At 43.7% G+C, this 13,956-nt stretch overlaps 1 long non-coding RNA gene across 1 annotated transcript in view; it reads right to left on the reverse strand.

The window, feature by feature from the left end:
* LOC136786538 (uncharacterized) overlaps window positions 1-13,956 on the reverse strand; it is an 82,219-nt gene that overhangs the window by 22,334 nt on the left and 45,929 nt on the right. The window contains exons 5-7 of the long non-coding RNA XR_010825457.1: window positions 12,301-12,495; window positions 11,774-11,881; window positions 7,829-7,950 (exon numbers count right to left, since the gene is read on the reverse strand). This is a non-coding gene — a long non-coding RNA (uncharacterized lncRNA). The remainder of the gene's footprint in view (window positions 1-7,828; window positions 7,951-11,773; window positions 11,882-12,300; window positions 12,496-13,956) is intronic.

A 13,956-nucleotide genomic window follows, 5' to 3' on the forward strand; every position in this document is an offset into this window, starting at 1 on the left:
GGTACGTTTAAGCGGCCCTCTGCGGGAGGTCTGGGTTCTGAAACAAGGTCACAGCATGGCTTTGGATTCTGGGTCCTCATCCTGGGGCAGGAGCAGCCAAAATACCACAAGGATAAGCAATCTGAAATTACAAGATAATTTAACCACTTAAAAAAAATAATTATACACAGCTTCTAGCCCAAAATTCATCGTAAGTCATCTTAAAATTCTTGACCCACATCCAGTCAGCTTTCTCCTTTTCTCCCCGATCCATTCTTTGAGGAGGAATGAAGAAACCCCCACAGAGCTGTGCAGAAACCCAGGCATACTTCTGGTACGTAGAACCGGACATCTGAATAGAGACCTAGTTTCCTCTCCCTACTTTCTGCTCTGGAGAACTTCGTTCTTCGGAGAGGAAGGAAGACACCAGGTTCCAGGGACGAGATGATCCTGTTAACTTTACATTTGCTGTCGAGCCCGGCCGAGGGCCGTCCCGCCTCAGAGCGCTCCTCCTTCCCACAGCCCCTCAGAGGGCGCAGGCCGTGTCCAGCGCTCAGGCCGAAGAAACTCTCCGACTGCATTCCCCAGCTCCGCCTGAACTTTCGACCCCATTGTATACTCTGATTACTGGAACCAGCAGGATTATTTCCACGACCTACTTTCTAGTATGTTTTGCTGCTGCAGAGTGGTATGGCCCGAGTGCTACTCGACGCTGCAGTTTTCGTGTGGCAGGAGCTGTTCAGCTGCCACATTAAAACTCGTATGGAATAAAACGGTGCTCCTGAACTCTCTGCAAATACGTGACTGTTATTTCCAGCAAAACAGCTTTTAAAAAAGCAAGCTTTCTGCTGCTGGAAGCTCCCAAGACATTGCAATAAACAGTTTTTGAGTGGTTCCTCAAACTCATCGACCCTGAAGTCAGAAAAACAGAGAGAGAAAGCCAAAGAGAGTTTTCTTCGTGGCTTTATTAATTAAGCAGCTGCTCCTGAGGGATTAGTAGGCGTACACCCTGCTCCAGAGACAAACGTATGTTCTGCCCTTGATGTACAGCAAGGCATTGTCTGTGTCACATCCAGCTACCAGAACAACGGCACCTCTGCAGCAAGGCATCTTCCGTCCCACCCTGCTCCCAACTCTAAACCTTCCCCTTGTCTGCCAATACACCTTCTTACATTTAAGTTGTCCTCAAATTGCCCTGGCCTCAGAAGTTTTGTCATTTCAGATGAAATACCCTAATAGGCAGTGCCATTCACATCCTTTGGCAGGATGGATATGAAAGTGGTATGTTTGCTCTTTATGAGACTGAACTTACCCAGTTACACACACCATAAGAAAGGTAACATTTTCACCCTTCCAGATTGCATCCTTTCTGCTGCCCTCAACTCTTGAATTCCTTTCACAAAACTGTAAATAATAGATAGTGTCAAGGTTCCCAGCAAAAGATTACAGAAGCCTCTTGTCGTTCAGCCAAAGAGTGCAGACCCTTTGACAGAGGGCACGTGTGTCTGCGCTGCTGTGTGAGCACGGGGCTCCTGAGCCCTGCTAAAATCAGTGGAAGTACCGTGGTAGAAAAGAAAAGACTATCAGGCACCCACTGTTTTATAGGGGGGCTTGCTTTGGTGACATTATGCAGTGAGTGGGTTCTTCTTGGCAAAGCCCTATCTTTATTGCATGTTTTACTAGGTCTGTCTAAACCTTAAGTAAGTCAGGTAGGAGCTGACCCAGCAGAGCTAGGCATTGCCATTTGACTGCCAGGGTTAAACTGGCTTCTCTTCTACTTTACGTTTATTTCCAGTATCAATGTAGCTGAACTTTTCCTTGTAATTCTGAGTATAGTTTTAATTGCTGTCTGAACAGCCGCCACCCAGCAGCTTATCTACATTACTGCTGCTTGACAGGACTGTAAAAGGAGAGATAAACCCAATAGCAGGAGGTCCACTGCCTTAATGGCCATTGGCTTCAATAATTAACAAGCAAGGAAAAGAAAAACAAATACCGAGCACCAGGCCAGTGGTGCTGGCCTCAGAAGAATCCCTGGTGCAAGGACGCCTTCTCACTGGTGCACTGACCAGTCACACTGCTTATTTCTTTTTTATGTGATGCCTCTTTCTTCTCCAGAAATCTCTCTGCTTTCTAATACTGTGATGTCCCTGCATCTCCAGCCAGAGTCCCAGACCTTCATCCCAGCCATTGTCATCCTTGATGTTCTAAGTTGAATACTTCCTTATCTCTACACAGTTACATAAAAGTTGAAAAAAATGTACGAAATATCACTTAAGAGAAGCAAAGAAACAAAGCCAAACTATACAAGAAAACTCTGAATAAGGCAAACATCCTGGGGTTATGATAAAACCAAAAATGACTGAGTTTCTCCGTCAAGTGAAATTCACTCCTTAGTTTACCTTGAGCTTCCTATATCACCCAAGGACAGGGAATTCATACCACCTCCTGGAGGTACAATGAAAACCTAACACTCTTATTCCAAAGAAGAGGTGCAAAAGCTTTCAGGAGGGCTGTGTCCTGAACATAAACTTCCCAGGCTTTGTCCAAAGCAGAAATCACTGGTGAATAACCCTGAAGCACAGCACTGGATTAAGCTCGAGGACATTTGCAGAGCGGGCAGGCTAAATCACTTCCGAGTTTGGCTATCTCCACGGTCGCACTGATCTGGAGCAAGTGAGTTGGGATGCTTTCTGCAGACCCCTGCCATACTCCCTGGCCCTGTGCTAAGAGGAGATAGTGAGATTTTGCAACAACACTGGGGTACCATAGGCACTAGATGGGTTGTTTTGGGCAGTTTGCATACACACTGACCCTAACACAGGGCGGGATGAAAGAATGCACAGAAAATGAAACTGATCTAGACAGTATTAGGCAACACTGTGAATAATTTAAGTACTTCTACAAAGCACAAGGAAACACAGTAGCAGGATCTGTTTGTTCTTCTGGGGTAAATATCTCCGCTGTAGAAATCCATAACAAACACTCTGTAAAGAGTTATAGCCCTGTGTACTCCAGATGGCCCCTGGCCAACATCACTTACTCTGTAGGAGCCTCGTTGGAGACATTTTTGGAACCAGTCTTGACTGACTGACATTCATCCTTCTCTCTCCTGCTATAAAAAGGAAGGATACATTTGCCTGCGTGTTGTTTTTAAATGAGCTGCTTTTGATAGTGTTATGGAGGAAAAATAAACGTACACATTATTAATAAGCCACTGAAAATAAGGTAGTGTATTTGGAGTGTCTACATTTCAGCCTGTTCATAACCCAGAAGGAAATACTTTTATTGCCACGTCGTCAATGCCAGAATTAGTCCCCAGATTTTGACTTGGGTTGTTCTTCCTCCACACCATCAGAGAAGAGAATTCATGCAGCTATTTTCTGGAAGCAGAGCATGGTCAGAACACAGGACCTGGACCCAAGACCTGAAGTATAAGAGGCTCAGCAGACACAGGACAAGATGATGCGTTGCCCTTCTTGAAAGTCTTTCCCTTCCAACCCTGCTTTTAAAGCCACTCCATCATCAAATTTCCACACATCTATAAGGCTGCTCCTTTGTTTGTGAAAGGGATGAAAAGCCATTAAAGTTCTCGTAATGTCATCTTTGTGATTCTTCTTTCCCCAGTACTAACACCAGTAGGATTCTCAGGACCCAGAAACTGGGAACTCTGTCATGAATTAAATGTGTTTAGGCTTAAATGACTTTAAAGCATCCGGTTCCAATAAAGTTATTGCGGTATTTCAGTTTTATGGTACATACAATTAACATGCACTCTAAGTTCACTGAATGCTTCAATAAACACGATGGTTTGATGGGCTTTCTTCTTCCACCCTAGCAATAGTTTAACTCAGAAGTAGCCATTTCCGCATAAAGGGATATGAGATGTTCCGTCTCTGGGGGTGCAGGTGCACGGGAACATAAGGGAACATTGTGGAAATCGCAGCGCAGCGAGATTGCTGTTTTGTTCAGAAATCTGTCAGGGCTCCAGAATGAACGCTCAGATGATCAAGCTGCCAAGCAGGAGTGGGTAGAGGAAAAGGGTGAAGTAGGAACTCTGAGCTGCATTACAAAATTCTGGAGTGACATAACAAGCGAGCGTACCTAAGTCCTTATAGTTTCAGTAAAACAGCCACAAAATATGTCTCCTTGAAATTCACTTTCATTGCTGGGCTGTAAATAAACTTTGTCTTCCATGTCTGTCTCTGCAACAGGCTTTTCCTTATGAGTATAAAGGGCTGAGGTCCTCCCTCTGCTCAGTGTTTCCTTTCTCGTGTGTGCTGGAGAGCCGTTCCCAGGGCTGGGGAAACCAAGAGAGGGAGGTCTGAACAAGGATGGCCAGGGACAGAGCAACTGTTAGAGGAGAGCCTCTTACTAAGCTAACAGGTTCGGATGGATTTGCTTTTCTACGTATGTTGCTACCTTTAGGCCTGAAAATATTACTTTATAAGGAGACTGGCCTACAAACACCTGAGCCAAATTCTTGGCCAGGGCTCAAACAACACGATCTGGAAAAATAATAATAATAAATAAATAAATAAATAAAGATACATAGAGAGAGAGTTTTCCTTTATCTACCTGCATTCTCCTGGGAACAGGAAAGCCATCCTGAAGTTCTCTTCTCTAAGCCACCGACACCATGCTTTTCCTCCCCTTGCTTGATCCTACTGGCATTGTCATCATTCAAGAAAAGTTAATTTATCCACCCTGAATTTACTTTCTTTCTGAGACAGTAATTTCAGCAGGCATGGCTTAGAACTGGGTCCTCCTGCCAGCACTGCTATTGGTCTGCTGTGACCTTAGGCAAGTTATTTAACCTCTGAATGTCTCAATTTGCCAGTCCAATGAATGGCGATGAAAACTGTTTCATGATAATAAACTTTCTTAAAAAGTTATTAAATACCTTGCAATTACTGGATAAAGATTATTTTTAGCTGTTCAGCAGAATGCCTTCTCTTACCAGACATTGTAAACAGCTACTGGCCAAGCCTAGAGCCCAGACACCTCCGAAGTGACAAATTAATTTTCTCAGCAGAGCAACACCACCTTATGCACGTCTCAGCTTTGTGCCCTCCTTTCCCAGACACATGGTCTTTTCTGAATTCATTTCTTAAGCACAGTGAAATACACGCTTCTGGCTGCTGAGCCAGACAGTACTTGTTTCTAGGTCAACCAGCCATGATAGCTTATTTGAAACGGGGGTGAAATAAAAGATTGGCTTATTTAATTTTTTAATGTAACTGTGTTCCATTCATTCCCTCTTTCCAATCATTCACCTTCAGGAATCATCTTTGATTCTGCTTGCTCTTGTGTAATGCTCAAATTACCAACAGCTGATCAAATAGCACAGTTTCTAAGCAGTGACCCCAAATTCTTGGAGAGCCACAGAAGACACAGAAATGTGACCTGACCTGCTTAACCCTGTCTGACCTTCCTTGCCACGCAGTCTGACCTGACCTCACTCCTTTTATTCTTCCCAACACACTTTAATAGAATCCACCGGAGGAAAGCAGTGGGGGGAGAAGTAGTCAGCCTGCCTTAACGTCTTATTTCAGAGAAGTGTTTCCTTAGCTAAACATTATAACTCTCAACAGTGATTTCCAAATTGCTGGAACATTACCTCCCACCTCGTCACTGTAATCAGCTCTTTGCTTGGTACATATTCGAGAGTATTCTTGAGCCACCATGCCTTTGCCAGCAGCAAATTACAGCAAACAGAACACATTCCTGCGCAAGAATTTCTCGGTATTGCAGAAAACTTCCTTTTCTGTAGATAAGAATATTTGGGAATTTTATCCATCAGTTTGATAGATGCTTCCACTCTGCTCAGATTTGTTGGGAGAGGATTTGGAGGTTTTGGTTTGTCCTGCTGCTATATAATCCTTATAATAGAAGAATAAGTAACCATAAAGAGTTGCAAGAGCAAACCACCCCTGGTAAGAAAGAGCCAGGATTAGCAATAACCACACTACTGGATTTTAGCCAGTGACTCCTCATCACTTACTCCTCTCCCTGTTTCAAAAGTACAGAGATACTTCTGCCTTTCCAGGAGACCTGTATTTGCAGGCAAGTCTGAAAACTCAGAGACATAACAGATGTCTCCCTTCCCTTTAAATTTTTGCTTTTCTCTCCACTTACATAATGCTAATTAATTTGGGCTGAAGATAGCTGAAATCTCCTATTCGTTGCTTCCACAGCATACATTCCAGCCTTGCTGCTCTCATAAGCAGCCTGATCAGCATTACTCTGTATGTTCCTGCCAAATGCAAAGTGCTATTTTAACTAAACCCCATGTCTCCCCTTGCCCCCATAACATGAAATATCACTGCTTTTGAATGGATTCAGCGTAGGATAATCATTTACACTAAGAAGTGCAAGTTGGTTTCCAGAATATGCACTCAAAAGCATTTCCCAATCACTATAAAGAAAGTTTTCTGTCTTCCCAAGGAGAACGATCTAAAAAATCAGGCACACAGAAGAGAAATAAAACTATTGAAATGGAAGGCACCTACGCCAAGGAGCTCCTGTGTATGGAAATTCACCTGCATGGTGAGGTTCTACCAGAGGGTGGGGAAGAACCCAAGGGAATATTTAAAACTGCATCTGAAAAAATGGGTTATCTCATGTCACTGTGTTGATCTGGAAATCAGGACAATTCTGTAATTTTGGCATTACATGATGTGTGGGAAGAGTTGGCAACACAAAGCTCTAGCTCTCTCCAAGCTCAGCTGGCATCAGGAAGACCATGCCTGGTTGGCAAAATGGATGCTAGAATGACCAAGAGCACCCTGACCGGATACTCCAAAAGAATAACGCTGGACTGAAAGAACCCGACACCCAAAGCTAGAGTCGGCACTGTGAAAAGTCAAGCTAATTTTTAACTGTCCTCCTAAAGGGAGGTTTGGAATACAATATAGGTGTCCCAGCAGACTTAGAAATGGACTATTTTTTTAAGAGTATGAGAAAGCAGACTTTGCTAACCAAAAGAGTCCTCTTGTAGGGTGATGAGTTCCAGCTTTCAAGACTTTCACAACATTTCTTCCAATAGATCCATAATAAAAAAGGAAAAAGTCATGGTGCTGGGCTGGATACCTCATTCTGAAATTTCTAACACCCACCGCATGAAGTTTGCCTTGCAACATTTCTAACATCAAGGTAGTCTGCATATCCCCATATTACCAAGAGCCTGGACATCCGTTTGACAACTGTGTGCTGCCTCCTTTTTTTTCTTCCTGCCCGCTTGTTTCATACTATAAATCCTTCAAGACAGACTCTCTGTTTTTGTTGTTTGGAAGACACATGGCAGAGAAATAATAATGCCACCACTGCCATTGTGCCACATCACCATGGCTTCTTCAGCTTTTCACCACCAGAATAAAAAACAGGTCAAAGTATGTATTTTATATATGTGTAGAAAATTTGATTCAAGAGCCTCACCCTAGCTGCACACATCATGCAAAGAGCCCATTGTAGTGAAGGACAGAATCTCACTCAAGACAAGACCTGAGCTGGAAACCAGAATCTGGAAGGGGAGCTGTAATAAGTCAGATGTGATATGCACTGACATAACTTCTCAGGGAAGCCTGCACAGTAAACTCTTCCTCGGTGCCTGCCAAAGGCCAGTGTCATCATTCCTCATGTTACTCTAGGAGCCCACAAAGTAGTTACTCTTAATATTAATTATTTTTATTGATGACTATTCTGAATCAGCCATCAGGTAATGAATAAGTTCCTGAATTGTCTTCATAATGCTCATTTTTTTCTTTGCATCTATTGAGATATCCCTTAACGAGCCTGAGAAAGTGTGATTGAACATTGGCACAGGAAGAGGACTTATGCAATGAATTACCTCCAGCGAAGGCCTGAGTCTGCTGCTTTTAGCGTGCCTCTGCTAATCCAGTGTGCAAGATGAGCAGACCTGGGGATGAGCACACGGCTATGCCACTGTGTTAGCAAAGATCCCCTGTTGGACTGGATGAGAGAATGGAGAGGTTTTGTTATTTTTGATGGTTAAAGAAAAGTACCTGGTAAACAGTACACATCCTATCAGCAGTGCAGAAGAAAGACATCAACCATGCAGAGAAACGGCAGAGAAGAATCTATAGAAAGTGGTGGAAAAGTATAGGCAGCGATAAACACAGATAGTATTTCCCAGAGTTTGATCAAGATTTCTTCACGCTGTGTTGTTTGGTCACTCTTTTCACACCCAGATTTTCCCAGTGTTTACACCTCAGGCTCATTTCGTACTTGTTCCTGCCTTCCTTTCCTGTTTATTGCCTTTTCCTACCTCTGATCTACTTCCAGAGTCTCCTATCCAAAAAAATCAAAAGCAAGAATGATTTTTTTTGCTGTCCTTACCTTCCTCGTTCATTTTATTTTTAACCATTTGACTTCTTATCAACTGCAGGCTCCTTTGGAAAGACTCCTGTTTTGATTGCACTCAGTGGGCCCAGCTGTGGACCGCTCAGTGCCCCTTCACTATAACAAATACGTGTCATTAATTAAATACATTCTCAGCACTTCAAATGTTAACAGCACAGGAAAATCCTGTTTGAAATTTCAGGAAAATAACCTGACCATCCTTGACTATAGATCTGCTTAGTTTGATTGCTCTTAGTCCTACTTCCCCACTTTTATACTTTGTCTCCCGAATGCCATTTGCTGAAAACAAAAACTACAGCAGGTATTTCCTGAAGATATTTGCTTTCTCTGCTTCAGTGCCTTCCTTGGCAATTTATGATCTTCCGTGCAAAATGTTTTTTCCTATTTATTCTTGGTTTCCAAATATATATATATATATATATATATAAAAAAAAAACCTTTCCTCCATTTATTTTTGTGTCAAAAGCCAGTCTAAATCCCTAAGTCTCAGCTTTCCAGAGTGTGATTTATTTGTCCTAACCCAGGCACCTCTGTCAGGGTGATACAAGGAAGACATCTAAGTTAGATCAAATGACCCTCCCTCTGGAATTGCCCTCCAGCCTTCCCAGACTGCAGGCAGAGCTCCTGAGTTATTCCTCAAGATGGATGCCAAAGCCCTGAGTTACCCAAGCGAAGTCCTCCTCAGCACCCCAAGAACAAGGTAGACAGCAAGGACAAGGACTCTTTCCATTTTCTAATGCTCATGACGCACAGTCAGACTCAGAGCGAAGAAAGGCACTTCCAGGATCTGCAACCTGGCAGCCCCTCTGCTGGACAGGCTCCTCCACCCAATTTGGTTTAAAATCCCAGAATCATAGAACAGTTTGGGTTGGAAGGGACCTCGAAGACCATCCCGTTCCTGCCCCCCTGCCATGGCAGAGATGTCACCCACTGGATCAGGTTGCCCAGAGCCCCATCCAGCCTGGCCCTGAGCACCTCCAGGGATGGGGCATCCACAGCTCCTCTGGGCAGCCCGTGCCAAGGCCTCACCACCCTCCGAGTAAAGAATTTATGTTATCTAATCTAAATCTCCCCTCTTTTAGAGTTTTAAAGCTTCTTTTTAATGAAGCAGAGATGACTTTCAGTTCATAAGAACACTCAGGAGCTCTGACAGGTAGAACTCGCCTTTCTTACAGTAGCCAGCCCCTGCTGCACCTCTGTACAGAAATAATTCGAGATTTATTTGTCCAGAAAGGACCAGCCTTTTTGTGCATCTTACTCATCCTACTCACCTGGAAAAAGGAGTTTTGGGCTCTGATCCCTGCTTCCAGGACTGTTCTCCAAGTTCACATCAGCCAGTTAGTGAATAGTTTATAAAATCTCTTATCATATCTAGCCCTAAGGAGCAAACTCGCACAGCTTCTGGTTTACTGAAGTCCCTGTACTTACGGATCCTGAGGCTATCTTTAGACAGTTGTTCCCTCACAGCCTCCGTGGACCTTTTGAATCTTCTCACAAGTGCTTGTCTCTTTACAGTAAATAGACATGGGAGCTGAGATGAAAATTATTCTGCCTGAATCATTTGGCCTCGATACCCTGCAGACAGCTTCCCTCTGCAGGAGGGAAGTATCCAAGGCTGGTAGCAAATTACACAAATAACCCAGTCAGTTTGGGGAAATTCATCCCTTGTTTCAGACCATCATCGTGCCCCAAAAGAACAGGCATCCCCTCACATTCAAGGTGAGGCAACCAGGGGAGAAGAGAAGGATGAATTTTCCTTCTCCATCAACTCTAGTATTTCATCCCCTGTTTCTGCTTGCATATACACAAATAAACCTAATGATATAAACTCAGAGAGCACTTTACACTGCAGTGTACTCCTTTCTGGAGTGGAAACTGATAGATTCAGAGAGTTGCAGAATAGTGCTAAAAAGTGATCAAGCTGTTCAGGATAGTCAGAGCTGGGCACTCCTTGTACCTGAAGCTGCAGAGGGAATCCAGGCAGGCAAAGCCCAAGAACTGGAACCTGGCCAGCCAACAGTTCTCATCTCTTGCAGAAAGTGCTAACATGCAACGGGAGGTCAGAGCTACAGTCTTAAATCTCACACAAAAAAAAAAAGGTTCTTTCAGCACAAGTCTCCCTAACACACCAGCGAGAAGTGCTGCCTATCTGGTCCCATTATGCAATTCCTAATGCTCATGCTTTGCCACTCGTACTCCCGCGCCGTAACAGCACACACTGCTGGCACCAGCTGAGTTAAGATCTGCCCTTCACAGGCCCCTGCGGTGTTCCCAGCACACAGGCAAAGATTTCAGGAGCACTGCTGTAAAATGAAGGGTCAGTCTGCCAGGTGGAGGACGTCGTGCCGATTTCACCCCGTACTGATCCGATGTGTAATTAGAGAACAGGGCTTGAGGCAGTGCTGGTCACAAAGAACCCAGTGCATAAGGCTTTCTTCAAAGATGAAATTTCCTCCTTACCAAAGTTCATAAAGAACTTTTTAAACCTTAAGCAAATAAATTGGCCATTTTTCTTGTCATACAGAACCAGTTTTTCTCAGCATAAAGCTACGGTGGCTCAGCTCACACAAAAATCTTGGGTTTGTACTGCTCTGATTCACAGGCTGCCAATGGGGAAAGAGAAGGAGGACATTCAACTTTTTGTGTTAGCGTGCACGGCACACTTGATCTGTGCCTGCGGTGATCCTGGCACCGTCAGGTATTTCTGATCCGTGGGACAGCCCCCTGAGCAGATATCTTGCAGCACTCCCCTCAGCCTGTCACAGGAGGTACAAAGCTAACAACTAACAACCTAACTAACAACCAGGCAGCTGTGTTTAAAAGACACCGAGGCAGACTTACGTGGTACCTCCAAGTATGTGCCCAGCCATTCAGGAAGCCTATATCAAAGCTGGGAACCCATCCTGGGTCACCCAGCAGTCTTAGGCAGCAGCCAGACCATCCTTCCCCCAGCTTCCCGCAAAGCACTTATTGTATCCTCAAAAAATAAAAAAAATTAATTATTAAAAAGCAAAACATTTCTCAGAGTTTAACAGCCATGAAGGGGAATGTTCAGCCACAAAACGTATATTTTTAATAATTAATTGCTGCTTTATTTAGCACAGAAGCTACTGTCTTAAATCAAAATTAAACCCTTGTAAGCGAGTTCCTTGAAAAGGGCCACTCAAAGAAAGTGGCATATAAACATTGTCACAGGAAGAAGAAAAGTAAAGAGTTCTATAAAAGCCTAACCTGAATACAATTGGGAAAACGCTAAAAGGCTTGTGTTTTTCTTTTAACCACATGCACATTTTCTTCTCAGTTCCATACCCTGGATGTGACCTCCACGGATTTATCCCACTCCATGCCACCATTTCCACCACCTGGAAATGTTCTCTGGGCAGCACTGCAGGGAGCCAACAGGCCTGCCTACCTTGGCCACCTCTCCTGACCACGCTGTGACCACCCCGCTCCTCAGCATCCCTTCCTCTCCCTCCTGCTTCTCACGCCGCCACCACCACCGCCGGGCTCTGCTGGGCAGCTACAAGAGGAAAAAGAAAAAAAAAACAAGTTATTTGGCTGAAAGCAGAGCAGGCAGCAGAACTCGTCAGAGTCAGGTCTGCTGCAGGAAGTTGAAGGGGGGAAAGTGGGGTAGGGTACACAATAAATAGCATAGAAAGAGGAAGAAAACTTATTTTTCTTGATTACTTTCCAATGCACTAATAAAACCTGCTTACTTCATTTACTCCTGAGAGAAATAACATCTCAGAAGTGTTTTGCAACCCAGTTACCATAATGCCACGTTAGTGCGGGGGACTAAGAAAGTGAAAACATGTTAAAAGGAAAGACTGATCAGGCTGTCCGGCTCCCTTAACCAGCTCACAGGCTAAACTAAACGATTACAAAGGAGAAATAAACTGCATTAGCTAAAGATTTGTAGCAATAATTTAATTTTTGTACCAGCTTGATGCACAGCTACAGATTGTCAGTGTTGATTGCTGGGTACTGCACCATTTTAGTTTCTCAGAGCTTTGGCTGGGTCTGGAAGCCCAAAAACCTTTTTGTTTCGAGGGTTGCCCCAGACTAAGAGCGAAGACGCACACCCAGCACTCTCATATGGAGACACGGTGCTCGTTGACTGCAGTCCATGCCAACCTGAAATGGAAAAACACATTCCGTAAACAGTATATTCTTTGAGCCCCCCCAAAAAATAAACAAAAAAAAAAAAAAAAGAAAGACCAAAAATGTAAATGTGTATTTTCAGGGGTCAGAGTCCCCTACAATAGATTCTCTCACTCGTGAGCCTGGAAGTTACTGCTGACCTTCAAGCTAAAGGATGTTAAGGCAGGAGTGGAGCCATAAAGTGGGATTTACAGTCCAGGGTAGGCGCATTCCTTTCAACCTGCAATTTAATCTCAGCTTTCTTTGAAATAGTTTTATGGTATCTTTGAGTAATTTTATTTGCTTAACCAATCCTCAGAATCTATTTCTGAGGCATGTTTTCTAGTACATTTTCAATTATTTTGAAAACATTAGCATCTCTTTGCTCTCAAAACCAATTCAGATTTCCACATAGATGATAATAAGGTGGAAAAAGTATTGACAAAATCAAGATGCCCCTCCACACAGGAAAGCTGAAGGCCTGTAACTATGTTTTACTATATAGAAAAAAAAAAGAAAAAAAAAGTTGGCTACTCCCTCCCTCCCTCCCTCCCTCCCTCCCTCCGTATGTTGTTCTTTCTCAAGAGCAGCTTAGTAGCTGATATAAAAGGCATGTTGCAAATCAAGCTCAAGGTGCACATGACAGACGTGGGACTGGAATAACAAGGATATCACAGTCTAGGATTCAGATATAAAAGCAGAAGCTGTATGAGAACCATCATCCAGGATTATAAGGAATGAAATATGTTTGCAGAACTGCAGGCAGCATTGCAAGCAGACTTAATACTTGGAAAGGGAGAATTTGAGAGCTCCAGACCAACTAGCAGAATGGTGTGAGGAGTTCAAGCCTGCTCCAGCCGTCCTGTTTCACTAGGTACCCATAAATACGATAACCATAATCTTTTCCTTTAACTGGTCACCTCATTTGTGGCAGTTGTAAAAGAAGAGGCATGACTAGCTGCAAAGGGGAGTTTTACATATGAGATAATTCTGCTCATGAGAAATAAATTAGAAACATTTGGAAAATAGGGTGTGTAAGTTATTACTGCCTGAGGGCAGCAGGAAATTATGAGAATAATAGTGTATGCATGTCTTTTGCCGTTATTTACCTTGGCATTCAATAAGCCATGTGCAGTTGCCAGAGCAACTTCCACAGCACATGGTACAAAAGCTGTACGTACACGCTGCTCCCTCGCAGACAGACACCCCCAAACCTTGAAATAGCAGGGCAGCTTTCAGAAGGAGCCTGGAGAGAGCCTGCTTCACGAGAGGTCTTCCTCGGTTTTGGAGTAAATAAATAACTTCAGGGAATCCACCTTCTGGCTGAAAAAATGTTTGCTGCAGACCCTATACTGAAACCTACACAGAGCCTTTAGCTGGAGCCAGAGCATGGCCGTGGTGCCCCAGGGAAGTTGCATTATCAACACTCTGCTAGCAAGTGTTTTCCAGCAGTAC

The sequence above is a fragment of the Anser cygnoides genome, chromosome 17, assembly GCF_040182565.1.
Source record: "Anser cygnoides isolate HZ-2024a breed goose chromosome 17, Taihu_goose_T2T_genome, whole genome shotgun sequence".
NCBI classification, from domain to species: Eukaryota; Metazoa; Chordata; class Aves; order Anseriformes; family Anatidae; genus Anser; species Anser cygnoides.